The sequence below is a fragment of the Balaenoptera ricei genome, chromosome 3 (genome assembly GCF_028023285.1).
Source record: "Balaenoptera ricei isolate mBalRic1 chromosome 3, mBalRic1.hap2, whole genome shotgun sequence".
NCBI classification, from domain to species: Eukaryota; Metazoa; Chordata; class Mammalia; order Artiodactyla; family Balaenopteridae; genus Balaenoptera; species Balaenoptera ricei.
The window spans coordinates 108,629,514-108,650,598 of NC_082641.1; the positions used below are offsets into that span (position 1 = coordinate 108,629,514).

Consider the following 21,085-nt stretch of genomic DNA (forward strand, 5'->3'; position numbering starts at 1 on the left):
GTAATATTCCATTGTATATATGTGCCACATCTTCTTTATCCATTCATCCAATGACGGACACTTAGGTTGCTTCCATGTCCTGGCTATTGTAAGTAGAGCTGCAATGAACATTTTGGTACATGACTCTTTTTGAATTATGGTTTTCTCAGGGTATATGCCCAGTAGTGGGATTGCTGGGGCATATGGTAGTTCTATTTTTAGTTTTTTAAGGAACCTCCATACCGTTCTCCATAGTGGCTGTATCAATTTACATTCCCACCAACAGTGCAAGAGGGTTCCCTTTCCTCCACACCCTCTCCAGCATTTATTGTTTCTAGATTTTTTGATGATGGCCATTCTGACCGGTGTGAGATGATACCTCATTGTAGTTTTGATTTGCATTTCTCTAGTGATTAATGATGTTGAGCATTCTTTCATGTGTCTGTTGGCCATCTGTATATCTTCTTTGGAGAAATGTCTATTTAGGTCTTCTGCCCATTTTTGGATTGGGTTTTTTGTTTTTTTACTATTGAGCTGTATGAGCTGCTTGTGTATTTTGGAGATTAATCCTTTGTCAGTTGCTTCATTTGCAAATATTTTCTCCCATTCTGAGGGTTGTCTTTTGGTCTTGTTTATGGTTTCCTTTGCTGTGCAAAAGCTTTTAAGTTTCATTAGGTCCCATTTGTTTATTTGTGTTTTTATTTCCATTTCTCTAGGAGCTGGGTCAAAAAGGATCTTGCTGTGATTTATGTCATAGAGTGTTCTGCCTATGTTTTCCTCTAAGAGTTCGATAGTGTCTGGCCTTACACTTAGGTCTTTAATCCATTTTGAGTTTATTTTTGTGTATGGTGTCAGGGAGTGTTCTAATTTCATACTTTTACATGTACCTGTCCAATTTTCCCAGCACCACTTATTGAAGAGGCTGTCTTTTCTCCACTGTATATGCTTGCCTCCTTTATCAAAGATAAGGTGACCATATGTGCGTGGGTTTATCTCTGGGCTTTCTATCCTGTTCCATTGATCTATATTTCTGTTTTTGTGCCAGTACCAAACTGTCTTGATTACTGTAGCTTTGTAATATAGTCTGAAGTCAGGGAGCCTGATTCCTCCAGCTCCACTTTTCGTTCTCAAGATTGCTTTGGCTATTCGGGGTCTTTTGTGTCTCCATACAAATTGTGAAATTTTTTGTTCTAGTTCTGTGAAAACTGCCATTGGTAGTTTGATAGGGATTGCATTGAATCTGTAGATTGCTTTGGGTAGTAGAGTCATTTTCACAATGTTGATTCTTCCAATCCAAGAACATGGTATATCTCTCCATCTATTTGTATCATCTTTAATTTCTTTCATCAGTGTCCTATAATTTTCTGCATACAGGTCTTTTGTCTCCTTAGGTAGGTTTATTCCCAGATATTTTATTCTTTTTGTTGCAATGGTAAACGGGAGTGTTTTCTTAATTTCACTTTCAGATTTTTCATCATTAGTATATAAGAATGCAAGAGATTTCTGTGCATTAATTTTGTATCCTGCTACTTTACCAAATTCATTGATTAGCTCTAGTAGTTTTCTGGTGGCAGTTTTAGGATTCTCTATGTATAGTGTCATGTCATCTGCAAACAGTGACAGTTTTATTTCTTCTTTTCCGATTTGGATTCCTTTTATTTCTTTTTCTTCTCTGATTGCTGTGGCTAACACTTCCAAAACTATGTTGAATAATAGTGGTGAGAGTGGGCAACCTTGCCTTGTTCCTGATCTTAGTGGAAATGGTTTCAGTTTTTCACCATTGAGGACAATGTTGGCTGTGGGTTTGTCATATATGGCCTTTATTATGTTGAGGAAAGTTCCCTCTATGCCTACTTTCTGCAGGGCTTTTATCATAAATGGGTGTTGAATTTTGTCGAAAGCTTTCTCTGCATCTATTGAGATGATCATATGGTTTTTCTCCTTCAATTTGTTAATATGGTGTATCACGTTGATTGATTTGCGTATATTGAAGAATCCTTGCATTCCTGGGATAAACCCCACTTGATCATGGTGTATGATCCTTTTAATGTGCTGTTGGATTCTGTTTGCTAGTATTTTGTTGAGGATTTTTGCATCTATGTTCATCAGTGATATTGGCCTGTAGTTTTCTTTCTTTGTGACATCTTTGTCTGGTTTTGGTATCAGGGTGATGGTGGCCTCGTAGAATGAGTTTGGGAGTGTTCCTCCCTCTGCAATATTTTGGAAGAGTTTGAGAAGGATAGGTGTTAGCTCTTCTCTAAATGTTTGATAGAATTCGCCTGTGAAGCCATCTGGTCCTGGGCTTTTGTTGTTGGAAGATTTTTAATCACAGTTTCAATTTCAGTGCTTGTGATTGGTCTGTTCATATTTTCTATTTCTTCCTGGTTCAGTCTCGATAGGTTGTGCATTTCTAAGAATCTGTCCATTTCTTCCAAGTTGTCCATTTTATTGGCATAGAGTTGCTTGTAGTAATCTCTCATGATCGTTTGTATTTCTGCAGTGTCAGTGGTTACTTCTCCTTTTTCATTTCTAATTCTATTGATTTGAGTCTTCTCCCTTTTTCTCTTGATGAGTCTGGCTAATGGTTTATCAATTTTGTTTATCTTCTCAAAGAACCAGCTTTTAGTTTCATTGATTTTTGCTATTGTTTCCTTCATTTCTTTTTCATTTATTTCTGACCTGATCTTTATGATTTCTTTCCTTCTGCTAGCTTTGGGGTTTTTTTGTTCTTCTTTCTCTAATTGCTTTAGGTGCAAGGTTAGGTTGTTTATTCGAGATGTTTCCTGTTTCTTGAGGTAGGCTTGTATTGCTATAAACTTCCCTCTTAGCACCACTTTTGCTGCGTCCCATAGGTTTTGGGTCGTCGTGTCTCCATTGTCGTTTGTTTCTAGGTATTTTTTGATTTCCCCTTTGATTTCTTCAGTGATCACTTCGTTATTAAGTAATGTATTGTGTAGCCTCCATGTGTTTGTATTTTTTACAGATCTTTTCCTGTAATTGATATCTAGTCTCATAGCATTGTGGTCGGAAAAGATAGTTGATACGATTTCAGTTTTCTTAAATTTACCAGGGCTTGATTTGTGACCCAAGATATGATCTATCCTGGAGAATGTTCCATGAGCACTTGAGAAAAATGTGTATTCTGTTGTTTTTGGGTGGAATGTCCTATAAATATCAATTAAGTCCATCTTGTTTAATGTATCATTTAAAGCTTGTGTTTCCTATTTATTTTCATTTTGGATGATCTGTCCATTGGTGAAAGTGGGGTGTTAAAGTCCCCTACTATGATTGTGTTGCTGTTGATTTCCCCTTTTATGGCTGTTAGTATTTGCCTTATGTATTGAGGTGCTCCTATGCTGGATGCATAAATATTTACAATTGTTATACCTTCCTCTTGGATCGATCCCTTGCTCATTATATAGTGTCCTTCTTTGTCTCTTGTAATAGTCTTTATTTTAAAGTCTATTTTGTCTGATATGAGAATTGCTACTCCAGCTTTCTTTTGATTTCCATTTGCATGGAATATCTTTTTCCATCCCCTCACTTTCAGTCTGTATGTGTCTCTAGGTCTGAAGTGGGTCTCTTGTAGACAGCATATATATGGGTCTTGGTTTTTTTAATCCATTCAGCCAGTCTGTGTCTTTTGGTGGGAGCATTTAATCCTTTTACATTTAAGGTAATTATCGATATGTATGTTCCTATTCTCATTTTCTTAAATGTTTTGGGTTTGTTATTGTAGGTGTTTTCCTTCTCTTGTGTTTCTTGCCTAGAGAAGTTCCTTTAGCATTTGTTGTAAAGCTGGTTTGGTGGTGCTGAACTCTGTCAGCTTTTGCTTGTCTGTAAAGATTTTAATTTCTCCATCAAATCTGAATGAGATCCTTGCTGGGTAGAATAATCTTGGTTGTAGGTTTTTCTCCTTCATCACTTTAAGTATATCCTGCCACTCCCTTCTGGCTTGCAGAGTTTCTGCTGAAAGATCAGCTGTTAACCTTATGGAGATTCCCTTGTGTGTTATTTGTTGTTTTTCCCTTGCTGCTTTTAATATGTTTTCTTTATATTTAATTTTTGACAGTTTGATTAATATGTGTCTTGGCATGTTTCTCCTTGGATTTATCCTGTATGGGACTCTCTGTGCTTCCAGGACTTGATTAACTATTTCCTTTCCCATATTAGGGAAGTTTTCAACTATAATCTCCTCAAATATTTTCTCAGTCCCTTTCTTTTTCTCTTCTTCTTCTGGGACCCCTATAATTCGAATGTTGGTGCGTTTAATGTTGTCCCAGAGGTCTCTGAGACTGTCCTCAGTTCTTTTCATTCTTTTTTCTTTATCCTGCTCTGCAGTAGTTATTTCCACCATTTTATCTTCCAGGTCACTTATCCGTTCTTCTGCCTCAGGTATTCTGCTATTGATCCCATCTAGAGTATTTTTAACTTCATTTATTGTGTTTTTCATCGTTGCTTGGTTCCTCTTTAGTTCTTCTACGTCCTTGTTAAATGTTTCTTGCATTTTGTCTATTCTATTTCCAAGATTTTGGATCATCCTTACTATCATTATTCTGAATTATTTTTCAGGTAGCCTACCTATTTCCTCTTCATTTGTTAAGTCTGGTGTGTTTTGACCCTGCTCCTTCATCTGCTGTGTGTTTTTCTGTCGTCTCATTTTGCTTATCTTACTGTGTTTGGGGTCTCCTTTTCACAGGCTGCAGGTTCCTAGTTCCCGTTGTTTTTGGTGTCTGCCCCGAGTGGGTAAGATTGGTTCAGTGGCTTGTGTAGGCTTCCTGGTGGAGGGGACTGGTGCCTGTGTTCTGGTGGATGAGGCTGGATCTTGTCTTTCTGGTGGGCAGGACCGCCTCCAGTGGTGTGTTTTGGGGTGTCTGTGACCTTACTATGATTTTAGGCAGCCTCTCTGCTAATGGATGCGGCTGTGTTCCTGTCTTGCTAGTTGTTTGGCATAGGGTGTCCAGCACTGTAGCTTTCTGGTCGTTGAGTGAAGCTGGGTCTTGATGTTGAGATGGAGATCTCTGAGAGATTTTCGCCGTTTGGTATTACGTGGAGCTGGGAGGTCTCTTGTGGACCAGTGTCCTGAAGTTGGCTCTCCCACCTCAGAGGCACAGCCCTGATGCCTGGCTGGAGCACCAAGAGCCTTTCATCCACACGGCTCAGAATAAAAGGGAGAAAAAAAATAGAAAGAAAGAAAGAAAGAGGATAAAATAAAATAAAGTAAAACTATGATAATAAAAAATAAGAAAAAAAATTAAGAGTAAATGTATTCAGAAAAAAATTTATTTTTAATTTTAAAAAATAGATTTATTAATTTTTTATAATAAAAAATTAAAAAATTATTAAGAAAAAAATTTATTAAGAAAAAAATTTTAATTTTTTAAAATAAAAAATATGAAAAAACTTATTAAAATTTTTTTTAATTTCTAAAAAATAGAAAATAAGGAAAAAATTATTAAGAAAACATTTATTAGGAAAAAAATTTTTTAAGTAAAAACAAAACAAAACAAAACAAAACAAAAAAACGGACAGACCTAACCCTAGGACTAATGGTGAAAGCAAAGCTATACAGACAAAATCTCACCCAGAAGCATACACATATACACTCACAAAAAAAGGAAAAGGGGAAAAATTAATATATCCTGCTCCCAAAGTCCACCTCTTGAATTTGGGATGATTCGTTGTCTATTCGGGTATTCAACAGATGCAGGCACATCAAGTTGTTTGTGGAGCTTTAATCCGCTGCTTCTGAGGCTGCTGGGAGAGATTTCCCTTTCTCTTCTTTGTTCGTACAGCTCCCGGGGTTCAGCTTTGGATTTGAACCCACCTCTGCATGTAGGTCGCCTGAGGGCGTCTGTTCCCCGCCCAGACAGAACGGGGTTAAAGGAGCAGCTGCTTTGGGGGCTCTGGCTCACTCAGGACGGGGGGAGGGAGGGGTACGGAGGAGGCGGGGCGAGCCTGCCGCGGCAGAGGCCGGCGTGACGTTGCAGCAACCTGAGGCACGCAGTGCGTTCTCCCGGGGAAGTTGTCCCTGGATCACGGGACCCTGGCAGTAGCGAGCTGCACCGGCTCCTGGGAGGGGCGGTGTGGAGAGTGGCCTGTGCTCGCACACAGGCTTCTTGGTGGCGGCAGCAGCAGCCTTAGCATCTCCTGCCTGTCTCTGGGGTCCGCGCTGATAACCGCGGCTCGCGCCCGTCTCTGGGGTCCGCGCTGTTAGCCGTGGCTCGCTCCCGCCTCTGGGGTCTGCGCTAATAGCCGCGGTTCGCGCCCGTCTCTGGAGTTCGTTTAGGCGGCGCTCTGAATCCCCTCTCCTTGCGCGCTGCGAAACAAAGAGGCAAGAAAAAGTCTCTTGCCTCTTCGGCAGCTGCAGACGTTTTTTCCGGACTCCCTCCCCACCAGCTGTGGTGCGCTAACCCCTTCAGGCTGTGTTCACGCCGCCAGCCCCAGTCCTCTCCCTGCGATCCCACCGAAGCCCGAGCCTCAGGTCCCAGCTCCTGCCCGCCCCGGCGGGTGAGCAAACAAGCCTCTTGGGCTGGTGAGCGCTGCTCGGCGCCGAGCCTCTGTGCGGGAGTCTCTCCGTTTTTCCCTCTGCGCCCCTGTTGCTGTGGGATCCGCGCTGATAGCCACGGCTCGCACCTGTCTCTGGAGTTTGTTTAGGCAGCGCTCTGAATCCCCTCTCCTTGCACGCCGTGAAACAAAGAGGCAAGAAAAAGTCTCTTGCCTCTTCGGCAGCTGCAGACTTTTTCCCGGGCTCCCTCCCGGCTAGCACCGAAGCCCGAGCCTCAGCTCCCAGCCCCCGCCCGCCCTGGCGGGTGAGCAGACAAGCCTCTCGGGCTGGTGAGTGCTACTCGGCACCGATCCTCTGTGCGGGAATCTCTCCGCTTTGCCCTCCGCACCCCTGTGGCTGCACTCTCCTCCGTGGCTCCGAAGCTTCCCCCCTCTGCCACCCGCAGTCTCCGCCCATGAAGGGGCTTCCTAGTGTGTGGAAACCTTTCCTCCTTCACAGCTCCCTCCCACTGGTGCAGGTCCCCTCCCTATTCTTTTGTCTCTGTTATTTCTTTTTTCTTTTGCCCTACCCAAGTACGTGGGGATTTTCTTGCCTTTTGGGAGGTCTGACGTTTTCTGCCAGCGTTCAGTGGGTGTTCTGTAGGAGCAGTTCCACGTGTAGATGTATTTCTACGGTCCATCCTCATGTTCTTGCCATCTTTGCTCTAAGCAGTTTATTAGGTCCCACTTTCTTTGATATGATAATTTAAATGCCAGATTGTGATTGAGATATACACACTACTATATATAAAATAGATAACCTACTGTATAGCACAGGGAACTCTGCTCAATACTCTGTAATGACCTGTATGGGAAAAGAATCTAAAAAAGAGTATACGTATATTTATAACTGATTCAGTTAGCTGTGCACCTGAAACTAACACAACATTTAAATCAGCTCTACTCCAATAAAAATTATTTTTAAAAAACTTTAAATGCCATCCATCCTGAGGTTATGAGCCATGTGGCTAGATGGGAAGAAGGTATTCCAGGCCCAGGAAAAATTCAGAGCAAAGGTCCTGGCTTGTGCCTGGATTATTCTGAGAATAAGAAAAAGGTTAGTATGGCTAGTAGGCACTGAGCAAGAAGGAGAAATATAGGAGATGATGTGTTAAAATACCACAGTGGGCCAATGCATGAAGCTGGGAATCCATTAATCCTTGGAGGAGACGATGATGCTTGGATCGGAGTGGCAACAGTACTGGTGGTAAGAAGTCGTTAAATGGTGGATATGTCTTGAAGAGAGTCAACAGGATTTGCTGATGGATTGGATGTGGTGTGTGGGAGAAAGGCAGGAGTCAAAGATGACTCCAAATATTTTGACCTGACCAACTGGCAAGATAGGGTTGCCACTGAGATGAGAAGGACAATGTGGAAAGCAATTTTTTCTCCCATCTTGTTCAGCCACGCAAGTACGGAGTAAGTGCCGCCTGGATGTATTCACAGATATGTTTTCAAAAAAGGAGTAAGTGAATCAAGAGAGTGACAACAGTTGAGGACGTGTTTTATTATAACGATTATAGTAATGGACCATGGATTTTAAGCTAAGTAAGGAGGGAAGTGAGGGCATAAGTAAAATGCTAATGGAATCAATCAATTGTTGGTCCTGGAGGTGTTGAATAATTGTGGTGGTACTAAAAGAGTGAGTTGGAATGATAGAAGATGATGGTCATAGAATGGGATAATGGAAAACGAGATTATGGATGGGTTGCATTTATTTGTAATAAGATAGAGCATATGGCTTGGAAGTGAAGGGTTAAGATAAAGTAGTGATAAGATCATTATATTATTAGAGGTGAAGAGGTTAAGGATTTGAGAGGCCAGAGTATTGGGAAGCTGGTTTTAGTGGATGTTGATATTACAAAGAATTATGACAACATTGAAGATATTTGCAGGAAACCAGGAGCTAAAATTTTCAAGCATTGAGCGACAGTGGTCCAGATTTGCCATAGCTGACCGTGACAAGGAGGGATAGCAGACATAATTTGATGACAGGACATGCAAAACTGGGTATTTCTGTAGAGGAAAGATGGGGGATATGTACAGTGGTAGTTAAGGCACCTACCAAACATTTATACTTGGTGGTACTAAGCTTTAAGAGAAAACAGTCACTCCTCAAGAAGGTTCCAGGGAAAGTGGTGCCCTCGTGGGGGAGATGTTAGAGCAAGAAGACGAAAGGAATGGAATGTTTAGGGTAGAAGTTGAGAATATGAATTATGACTGTTGGCATATCTGCTTTTTTGACTCGATTGTGATCTCAGAGATGTAGACTGTATTTTATTCATCGTTGGGTTCCAAGAGCCTATCACAGTAAAGCACGGTTGAATGATTTAATGTTGTATAGGTTCCCCAAAATAATTTAGCACTCTTTAGAGAATAAATCTCAGCCATAGTTTAGGTTTGTGAAAGTTTAATGTTTGTCAGTCTATAAATAACTCTCCCAGTGAATAACTGGGTTCTCAGCTCATAAATGTCCAGGCATTTATTGTGTGTAGCTATTTAGTATTTAAGTTGCCAGCACCTCTTCTCACCCCTTCTTCAATAGGGCCTGTTTTCATGTTGAATTTAATTTCATTTGTAATTCTTTTTTTTTTTTTAACACTAAAGAGGCTTTGAATTATGTAGTATTATCCATAAGTACAAAGACTTTCCCAATCACGTCACTTAGAGATCATTTTATCCACTGCTCTGTTTGGCTGCCAGTCTCTTGTCTCTCTCCTCAGCAATGGTAAGGTGGATACCCTTTCCACGAGGAAGAGAGATCCATGGTTTGTTGCCTTTGCCAATAACGAAAATGTTGGAGAGCCGGGTGGCAAAGCTATTGCTGTTGGCATCTTTCACATGAACTACATCAAAAGAACCAGGATGTCTCTCCCGGTTAGTGATCACACCAGTTCTTCCCAGGTTAGCACCTCCAGTCACCATGCACAGGTTACCAGTGTCAAATTTGATGAAATCAGTAATCTTGCCAGTCTCCAGATCAATCTGAATGGTGTCATTCACCTTGATGAGGGGATCAGGGTAATGGATGGTGCGAGCATCATGGGTCACCAGATGAGGGATTCCTTTTGTCCCCACAAAGATCTTTCTCACTTTGCATAACTTATACTTGGCCTCCTCAGGTGTACAGGTGTAATACGATGAACAGCAAAGCGACCCTTGGTGTCATAGATCAGACGAAAATTCTCTCCAGTCTTGTCAATGCTGATGACATCCATAAAACCAGCAGGGTAGGTTATATCAGTGCGGACCTTGCCATCAATCTTAGTGGAACGCTGCATGCAGATCTTCTTCATCTCCTGTTAGGGCATATTTAAGTCTGTTCCTTAGGAAAATAATTAGGGGGAGACATTCCCTCAGCTTGTGGGGACCAGTAGATGGATGAGGAGCAAACACACCAGCCAGTTTATCCAGCATCCAATGCTTTGGAGCTGCTATGCGCTTCAGGTGCTTCTTGGGACCACGAGCCATGGCTGCGCGAGGCACGGAAAGAGCTGTAATTCTTTATTGGTTCTCCAGCCAACAACTAATTGTCATTATCGTACACAGAGCACCACGAATTCCTGTTAATTAGCCCTGTAATCGCAAGTGAAAGAATTGAATACACTTGAGTTTCCCATGAAAATTAAAAAATAAGATGGAAATCCACTAATTGCCTATTTCACTTTCAGAAGATTTTATAATTACTGGGGAGTCTCTCTGCTGCTTTGAATTGATGCCTCTGACTGTAAATTATGGTCCAGGTGCTCACAGGATGGGCTGTCTTCAGTTATGCCAATTTCTTGTTTGTTAGTAGTCACCAGGAAAACACTGGGAGAAAAATACTACTCCTCCGAAGCAGGAAAGACTGTGTAACAAAATTTCTACTCCCTTTCCTCCCATAAAAATCTCTGAGTGTGGGGAATTCACTTAACATCCCTGGGTGTGTATTAGGAGGGATATGGCAGGGCAAAAGGGATGCCAAGCACAAAAGTCTGGATGGAAAATAGGAGAAAAGATCACACCGTACTACATTTCTTTAAGAAGAACACAGTCTTGAATAGTATAATTCTATAAAAACATTTTCTAAAAGATTTCATCAGTTATGGTGGTATGTGATGTTTATAGTCAATTTGTAGTCTGCCACTATCAGGGTCTAGCTCAAAGAGCTGATCTTTCACTTTAGGTGAGCTGATAGAGCATATTAAAATTAACTAACACTATTGACTGGCCAGTCTCTCAATGCCAGGTGCTGTGCTAAGCACTTTCTATGTATTATTTCATTGAGTCTTCACAATAACACTATGAGGCGGGTAATGTTGTTAAATATAATTTACAGTTAAACCAGAATCCAGAAGTAACTTTCCTAAGGTCACAGAGCTAAATAGGCGTCAAAGCCAGCAGAGCAGGCAGACTGACATGAGCGCCCAGGCTGAACTGCCCCCCAAAGACATAGTTCCATATAAACAATCTGTTCCAGAAGTAAGGCCTACATCAGTGTAATGATTTGCTAAAGCTCTTTCAGGTAGTCTTACGTATATATTCATTCCCTGATTTGTTTACTGATCTGAAATATTTTATTGAGTCCTAATTATGTCAGTACCAGAAATGACCTTGGAAATCAAGTAGCCCAACTCTCTTTGCACCCTGCTGTCCTGCTACACTCTTCATGCACACTCAGGGATGTTAAGTGAATCCTCCACCAAGAGTTTTATATCAGGAAAGTGGGTAGAAATCTTGTTACATAGATTTATCAAAGGAATGCACATTGCAACTTAGAGTCTCATTTCCAGTAGGAATTCATTAAAAATACATGATAAATTAGTGTAATTGAGATATTTTAGGTTAATGAAAATGCACAAATGCATAAAACTAGTTACTAGCAAAACCGGAACTGAAACCAGTGCAGTGTAACTCTAAGACAAGGCCTCCAAGAAATCTTTGGTACAGAAATGGGAAAATGAATAATCTGGTTTCTGGTGTTCTCTAACAAAGGTTAGAACAGATACACTTTAAAGAAGTGGCTTCTTGAATTGTCTGTATACATGAAAAAGAATGGTGCCTACAAAATGCACATATTCTTAAGAAGAATTTGAATATACATGTTTAACTGAATCACTTTGCTGTACACCAGAAACGAACACAACATTGTAAATCAACTGTACTTCAATTAAAAAATGCACATATTCTTAAGGCATCTACATTTCCGTAAATACTGAACAGAACAGCAAATACATACTTATTTTAAAGCAGGCTTTTAAAAAAATCAGGTACAGCTTGATACATATCTGAACAAAACTGAGTTTCTTAATTTGGGGGCCTTACTATGAATTCTACCTTGGATGTAAATTTTTTTTTTTTTCTGTGATTTGTTCTAAATTTTCTTCTTACTCAGTATCAAAGACTCCAGAGCTCCTTATTTTCTGCAGGTCATTTAGACACTTATTTCTCTCAAACACACATAGTCTCTACAGCATGACAAACTGTCCAAGTTAGCATTTTCAACCAACCTAATTCTACTATCTTTCCCCACAAATGATGGTAGTCGGAAGAAGTTGTGTCAAAGATTTGACAGTGTAAAACCCTGGAACTTATTCCCTCATTCATAAAGAGATATTTTCCCTTTTTCCTCCCAAACCTCCCTTCTGCCATCTTCACAGTATTGTTTTTCTACAGTTATGTATACCTTGGTTTACATTTACCATCTATTTTTCTCTATTACAGTCTGTTGCTAGTCGAAAAGGCTCAAAATGTGGCTTAAATTTACGAGAAAGATCCTTTTTAAATACTTAAATACTATTTAAGTAAAATTTATACAGGGATTTTGTATAGGAATGTTAGATGATTATTTGATGTCATAGTCTAAACTTTTAAGTCTAAAATATTCATAAATGAAAAAAATTCTCTAAATTGACTTTTTTTTAACCTTAAGGTTATAAGTAAAGTAGACTAAGAATTACTTTATTTTTTGTTAAGTTTTTAGAAAAGCAAAGACACTTGGTACCTTGCTTCTTTTTCATATTAGTGCTCTCAGTCCTGTTAACATTTTCATACTTTGTGAACAGCCAAGTTCTTCAAAAGGTAATTGTCAGAACTTGAGAAACATCTTTCCTTTCCATTTTAACCTGGGTATGCTCTCAGTGCAGATGTTTCTCTTCATTAGAATCATATATATAGATGAAGAACATATATATATTAATATTTGCTTTTATTATTTCATTTGGATTATTATTATGCACTCATCATTTAATGTTAAAAGAAAGGACAGCTATTAAACTAATCAAGCAATTTGAGTTGCCCCTAGAATTGATTATATTTGATTGGATTATAAAGGTACTTGCTAGTGAAGGCTGAGATATCTGATTTTCAGCCAAAAATTAGTCAAGATAAGGGCACAATGATTGAAAAGCAAAGACTTGGATGAATGAATTCTCCAAATCCAGATTTCCCTGGTTCATCACAGTAAGTTTTCCATTGATTTTGCTGTCTTAAAATCATCAAATTAAAAAATCTTCCAAGTACAAATGTGCAATTAACTACAGAAGTCATCGTGCAGTTTTGAAGTTATTAAATGAAGTTGATTTTATCGAAAGTTGAAACTGGATAATTTTAAGGTCAGTACTCAGTTATTTGGTGAAAGGCTCTACTCCTGACTTACTTATTACAGTTTTATAAAAATAAATTCAACTCTTGCTACTTTGGTGAAATATAGATCTTCAATACTCTTGAAGTATTAATAAAAGTAAGATAAAACTCAGTGGTATTAAAGCTGCCTTTAGCAACCAAAATAAAACTGGGTAGGAATAAGAACAGTTCAGATGTTGACTCCTTTCAAACTCAGATCTGTTTTATTTGTGCTTTGGTAAAGATTGGAAATCACTTTTATATGATTCTGTTTTATTTGCAGTGGGAAGGGTTTGGAGGTTTCATAGACGTGTTAAATGTTAATATGTTCATATATCTATATGTCTGTACCTTTTAACTATCTATCTATTTATATATATTTTTTCAAGATGATACCAGCTTAACCATGTGGAATCCAATTTGATGCCCAACACTGACAATAAATTAATGCAATGTTCTCTTGGTAACAGCACTGTTGAAATACAGAGGGCCTCATAAGCACATTATTGTTTTTAAACTAATTGGAGAATCAGTAAAGGCCCATTTTTATTACTATACCAGAAGTAGCACTTTTTAAGTAAAATATTAACTAATTCTTTGTGGCGTAGTCTTTTAAATTTAGATGTCTGCATGGAAATGAATGAAGGTTTCCATTCAAAATTAATTTTCCAACCTGATATTTTCATATTGTCAGAAGAGGAATTGTGCCCATCCTCTGTACAGTTTGAACAGTATAAATAAATGAGTGAAAACATCCACCATGTCTGTGTGAGAAAACTAAGCAGTTTTATTTCACCTCGTAGCACAGGACAAAATATAGCTGAGTAGAAAAATAGCACTATTGGCAAAATTGTATTGAAATCAACTGTAATAGTGTTCCCCACAATTTTCATGATAGAGAATATATTGTATATAGTTTTCAAAGCACATTCACTTTTATTTCTCATGTTATTCCCATAGCAGACTTCGCAAATAGGAGAAATGAGATACTGAGATTTGAAGTGACAAACCCAAGTTCGCAAAACTACTACGTAAAGAGCCATATTCTCCAAATGGAGATTAGACTTATTTAGTTCACCTGACTTTTTGTTGCCTTGTCTGTGTTCCAGTAAAATGATATCACATTGGACAATCTAACAGCTCACTTACGGCTGCTATGCAGCTATCGATGGTATAAGGTTTAGCTCTTAGTGTTGTGCCTACTGGAAGCTATGGTACACATTTCTAAAAGACATAGCAACACAGTTGAATAAAGCTGTAACAACACAGGGAAATAAGAGGATAGACTTGGATATAATTCATCTGGATATAAAGTAGCTCTCTTAAAATCTAGGAATTGCTGAAAATAAAATCTCGATATAATATGGAATTGCTACATAATCCCCCCAATAATGTATATAAAAGATCCAACTGCATATGTATGAGAAATATTTGGAATACTCCTGTTTATTGGTCCTAAAAATAGGAAACAGTTTGCCCTAGTAAATGCTCTTGGGAGAATAAATAGTTTATTAAAGATTATGAGACTTCTTTCTGTTGATTTTTACGTTAAGCTAGTAGTGTCATAAATGTGAGTACTGCTACACAAAAATATCATTACTACATTTAGAATTTAATAGTTTTTTAATGCAATTGGAAGCTTTGCTTTTATACTAAATAAAAAGCTGGATTTCTGAGAGCAACCAATTGGAGTTAAATAAACAAATACATAATAATAATAATAAAAGAGAAGTCAGAAGGTGGGAATCGCTTATCAAGCTTTTTGACTTAATAGTCACATAACTTAGGACAGGTTACCCTGAGCTTCAATTTCAGCATTTGTAAATGAGAAAAGAATTCCTTTCTCACTGGAATGTGGTCAGAATGAAATAGAAAAAGGGCTATGAGACCATTAACTCTCACATACATTGAAGTGCTATACCGTTTGTTTTAAAACAACTGCTGCTGTTTTTCAACAACAGCAAAATGATATTATGGTACACATACCTTAAATGGGCATAAAATAATGCAGGCCCAGTGATACATCCAACTCATTATACTCTCCTTGCTTTACAGGAAATATTCAAACCCTTTCCTTTTTGGTATAATTAAAATTACCCAAAAATTACAAAAATTTTTTTGTAAAACAATTAAAAACCTAAAATTACTACTACTATGTAGTAGTCTTCCCTCTATGGAAAAATATTCCTTTTTAATTTTTAACATCTTTATTGAGGTATAATTGCTTTACACTGTTGCGTTAGTTGCTGCTGTATAACAAAGTGAATCAGCTATACGTATACATATATCCCCATATCTCCTCCCTCTTGCTTCTCCCTCCCACCCTCCCTATCCCACCCCTCTAGGTGGTCACAAAACACTGAGCTGATCTCCCTGTGCTATGCGGCTGCTTCCCACTAGCTATCTATTTTACATTTGGTAGTGTATATATGTCCATGCCACTCTCTCACTTCATCCCAGCTTACCCTTCCCCCTCCCCGTGTCGTCAAGTCCATTCTCCACGTCTGCATCTTTATTCCTGTCCTGCCCCTAGGTTCTTCAGAACCATTTTTTTTTCTAGATTCCATATATATGTGTTAGCATACGGTATTTATTTTTCTCTTTCTGACTTACTTCACTCTGTATGACAGACTCTAGGTCCATCCACCTCACTACAAATAACTCAATTTCATTTCTTTTTATGGCTGAGTAATATTCCATTGTATATATGTGCCACATCTTCTTTATCCATTCATCTGTCAAAGGACACTAAGGTTGCTTCCATGTCCTGGCTATTGTAAATAGTGCTGCAATGAACATTGTGGTACATGACTCTTTTTGAATTATGGTTTTCTTAGGGTATGTGCCCAGTAGTGGGATTGCTGGGTCATATGGTAGTTCTGTTTTTAGTTTTTTAAGGAACCTCCATACTGTTCTCCATAGTGGCTGTATCAATTTACATCCCACCAACAGTGCAAGAGGGTTCCCTTTTCTCCACACCCTCTCCAGCATTTATTGTTTGTAGATTTTTTGATGATGGCCATTCTGAGGTGATACCTCATTGTAGTTTTGATTTGCATTTCTCTAATGATTAGTGATGTTGAGCATCCTTTCATGTGTTTGTTGGCAATTTGTATATCTTCTTTGGAGAAATGTCTATTTAGGTCTTCTGCCCATTTTCGGATTGGGTTGTTTGTTTTTTTGTTATTCAGATGCATGAGCTGCTTGTAAATTTTGGAGATTAATACTTTGTCAGTTACTTCATTGGCAAATATTTTCTCCCGTTCTAAGGGTTGTCTTTTCATCTTGTTTATGGTTTCCTTTGCTGTGCAAAAGCTTTGAAGTTTCATTAGGTCCCATTTGTTTATTTTTGTTTTTATTTCCATTTCTCTGGGAGGTGGGTCAAAAAGGATCTTGCTGTGATTTTTGTCATAGAGTGTTCTGCCTATGTTTTCCTCTAAGAGTTTGATAGTGTCTGGCCTTACATTTAGGTCTTTAATCCATTTGGAGTTTATTTTTGTGTATGGTGTTAGGGAGTGTTCTAATTTCATTCTTTTACATGTAGCTGTCCAGTTTGCCCAGCACCACTTATTGAAGAGGCTGTCTTTTCTCCATTGTATATTCTTGCCTCCTTTATTAAAGATAAGGTGACCATATGTGCGTGGGTTTATCTCTGGGCTTTCTATCCTGTTCCATTCATCTATATTTCTGTTTTTGTGCCAGTACCATACTGTCTTGATTACTGTACAATGTAGTATAGTCTGAAATCAGGGAGCCTGATTCCTCCAGCTCCATTTTTCTTTCTCAAGATGGATTTGGATATTCAGGGTCTTTTGTGTTTCTATGCAAATTGTGAAATTTTTTGTTCTAGTTCTGTGAAAACTGCCATTGGTAGTTTGATAGGGATTGCATTGATTCTGTAGATTGCTTTGGGTAGTATAGCCGTTTTCACAATGTTGATTCTTCCAATCCAAGAACATGGTATATCTCTCCATCTATTTGTATCATCTTTAATTTCTTTCATCAGTGTCTTATAGTTTTCTGCATACAGGTCTTTTGTCTCCTTTGGCAGGTTTATTCCTAGGTATTTATTCTTTTTGTTGCAATGGTAAATGGGAGTGTTTCATTAATTTCTCTTTCAGATTTTTTATTGATAGTGTATAGGAATGCAAGAGATTTCTGTGCATTAATTTTGTATCCTGCTACTTTACCAAATTCATAGATTATCTCTAGTAGTTTTCTGGTAGCATCTTTAGGATTCTCTATGTATAGTATCATGTCATCTGCAAACAGTGACAGTTTTACTTCTACTTTTCCAATTTGGATTCCTTTTATTTCTTTTTCCTCTCTGATTGCTGTCACTAAAACTTCCAAATCTATGTTGAATAATAGTGGTGAGAGTGGGCAACCTGGTCTAGTTCCTGATCTTAGGGGAAATGGTTTCAGTTTTTCACCATTGAGGACCATTGTTGGCTGTGGGTTTGTCATATATGGCCTTTATTATGTTGAGGTAAGTTCCCTCTGTGCCTACTTTCTGGAGAGTTTTTATCATAAATGGGTGTTGAATTTTGTCAAAAGCTTTTTCTGCATCTGTTGAGATGATCATTTGGTTTTTCTCCTTCAATTTGTTAATATGGTATATCACATTGATTGATTTGCATATATTGAAGAATCCTTGCATTCCTGGGATAAACCCCACTTGATCATAGTGTATGATCCTTTTACTGTGCTGTTGGGATTCCGTTTGCTAGTATTTTGTTGAGGATTTTTGCATCTATGTTCATCAGTGATATTGGCCTGTAGTTTTCTTTCTTTGTGATATCTTTGTCTGGTTTTGGTATCAGGGTGATGGTGGCCTCGTAGAATGAGTTGGGGAGTGTTCCCCCCTCTGCTATATTTTGGAAGAGTTTGAGAAGGATAGGTGTTAGCTCTTCTCTAAATGTTTGATAGAATTCGCCTGTGAAGCCATCTGGTCCTGGGCTTTTGTTTGTTGGAAGATTTTTAATCACAGTCTGAATTTCAGTGTTTGTGATTGGTCTGTTTATATTTTCTATTTCTTCCTGGTTCAGTCTCGGAAGGTTGTGCATTTCTAAGAATTTGTCCATTTCTTCCAGGTTGTCCATTTTATTGGCATATAGTTGCTTGTAGTAATCTCTCACGATCCTTTGTATTTCTGCAGTGTCAGTTGTTATTTCTCCGTTTTCATTTCTAATTCTATTGATTTGAATCTTTTCCCTTTTTTTCTTGATGAGTCTGGCTAATGGTTTATCAATTTTCTTTATATTCTCAAAGAACCAGCGTTTAGTTTTATTGATCTTTGGTATCGTTTACTTCATTTCTTTTTCATTTATTTCTCATCTGATCTTTATTTCTTTCCTTCTGCTAACTTTGGGTTTTTTTTGTTCTTCTTTCTCTAATTGATTTAGGTGTGAGGTTATTTAGGTTGTTTATTTGAGATTTTTCCTGTTTCCTGAGGTAAGATTGTATTGCTATAAACTTCCGTGTTAGAACTGCTTTTGCTGCACCCCGTAGGTTTTAGGCTGTTGTGTTTTCATCGTCATTTGTTTCTAGGTATTTTTTGATTTCCTGTTTGATTTCTTCAGTGATCTCTTAGTTATTTAGTAGTGTATTGTTTAGCCTCCATGTGTTTGTATTTTTTACAGATTTTTTCCTGTAATTGGTATCTAGTATCATAGCGTTGTGATCAGAAAAGATACTTGATACGATTTCAATTTTCTTAAATTTACCAAGGCTTGATCTGTGACCCAAGATATGATCTATCCTGGAAAACGTTCCATGAGCACTTGAGAAGAAAGTGTATTCTGTTGTTTTTGGAAGGAATGTCCTGTAAATATCAATGAAGTTCATCTTGTTTAATGTATCATTTAAAGCTTGTGTTTCCTTATTTATTTTCATTTTGGATGATCTGTCCATTGGTGAAAGTGGGGTGTTAAAGTCCCCTACTATGATGTGTTACTGTCGATTTCCCCTTTTATGGCTGTTAGCATTTGCCTTATGTATTGAGGTGCTTCTATATTGGGTGCATTAATATTTACAATTGTTATATCTTCTTCTTGGATTGATCCCTTGATCATTATGTAGTGTCCTTCTTTGTCTCTTGTAATAGTCTTTGTTTTAAAGTCTATTTTGTCTGTTATGAGAATTGCTACTCCAGCTTTCTTTTGATTTCCATTCGCATGGAACATCTTTTTCCATCACTTCACTTTCAGTCTGTATGTGTCCCTAGGTCTGAAGTGGGTCTCTTGTAGACAGCATATATATGGGTCTTGTTTTTTTATCCATTCAGCCAGTCTATGTCTTTTGGTGGGAGCATTTAATCCATTTATATTTAAGGTAGTTATCCATATGTATGTTCCTATTACCATTTTCTCAATTGTTTTGGGTTTGTTATTGTAGGTCTTTTCCTTCTCTTGTGTTTCCTGCCTTGAGAAGTTCCTTTAGCGTTTGTTGTAAAGCTGGTTTGGTGGTGCTGAATTCTCTTAGCTTTTTCTTGTCTGTAAAGGTTTTAATTTCTCCATCAAATCTGAATGAGATTCTTGTTGGGTAGAGTAATCTTGGTTGTAGGTTTTTCCCTGTCATTACTTTAAATATGTCCTGCCCCTCCCTTCTGGCTTGCAGAGTTTCTGCTGAAAGAGCAGCTGTTAACCTTATGGGGATTCCCTTGTATATTATTTATTGTTTTTCCTTTGCTGCTTTTAATATTTTTTCTTTGTATTTAATTTTTGATAGTTTGATTAATATGTGTCTTGGCGTGTTTCTCCTTGGATTTATCCTGTATGGGACTCTCTGCACTTCCTGGACTTGACTATTTCCTTTCCCATATTTGGGAAGTTTTCAACTATAATCTCTTCAAATATTTTCTCAGTCCCTTTCATTCTCTCTTCTTCTTCTGGGACCCCTATAATTCGAATATTGGTGTGGTTAATGTTGTCCCAGAGGTCTCTAAGACTGTCCTCCATTCTTTTCATTCTTTTTTGTTTATTCTGCTCTGCGATAGTTATGTCCACTATTTTATCTTCCAGGTCACTTATCCGTTCTTCTGCCTCAGTTATTCTGCTATTGATTCCTTCTAGAGAATTTTTAATTTCATGTATTGTGTTGTTCATCATTGTTTATTTGCTCTTTAGTTCTTCTAGGTCCTTGTTAAGTGTTTCTTGTATTTTCTCCTTTCTGTTTCCAGGATTTTGGATCATCTTTACTATCATTACTCTGAATTCTTTTTCAAGTAGACTGCCTCTTTCCTCTTCATTTGTCTGGTCTGGTTGGTTTTTACCTTGCTTCTTCATCTGCTGCATATTTCTCTGCCTTCCCATTTTGCTTGACGTACTGTGTTTGGGGTCTCCTTTTCTCTGGCTGCAGGTTCGTAGTTCCCATTGTTTTTGGTGTCTGCCTCCAGTGGGTAAGATTGGTTCAGTGGCTTGTGTAAGCTTCCTGGTGGAGCGGACTGGTGCCTGTGTTCTGGTGAATGAGGCTGGATCTTGTCTTTCTGGTGGGCAGCACCGTGTCTGGTGGTGTGTTTTGGGGTGTTTGTGAACTTATGATTTTAGGCAGCCTCTCTGGTAATGGATGGTTTTGTGTTACTGTCTTGCTAGTTGTTTGGCATTCACCAATGGAGCTTGCTGGCCGTTGGGTGCAGCTGGGTCTTTTTGAATATACCAAAGTGCCTCTCTGTTCTTTTTCTCTTGATTTTATTTAGGTTCTCCAGGCAGACTTGTTTCCTTTCCCCATTCATTCAAGCTTTTATTATTCAAGTGGCTGTTATATAGAGAAGATATTTTGCTAAGCATCATGAAGAATACAGTGACAAAACATGTATAAATCTTGACCTCAAATTGCTGAGCATCTAGTAGGGTAAAGTAAATCACTTGAAGATATATATTAAAATACAAATCAAAGAAGACAACAGTGCCTTGGAGGAAATGGAACAGTGCTTGCTGTGTCATGTCTGAGGAGGAGA

General features: G+C 38.3%; 1 protein-coding gene and 1 pseudogene across 1 annotated transcript in view; one reads left to right on the plus strand and one right to left on the minus strand.

Annotated features, from left to right (window-relative positions):
* Positions 1-21,085, plus strand: part of CHSY3 (chondroitin sulfate synthase 3) — a 302,058-nt gene that overhangs the window by 153,996 nt on the left and 126,977 nt on the right. The gene's annotated exons all lie outside the window — the stretch shown is intronic.
* LOC132363767 (small ribosomal subunit protein eS4, X isoform-like) lies at positions 9,186-9,998 on the minus strand (annotated as a pseudogene).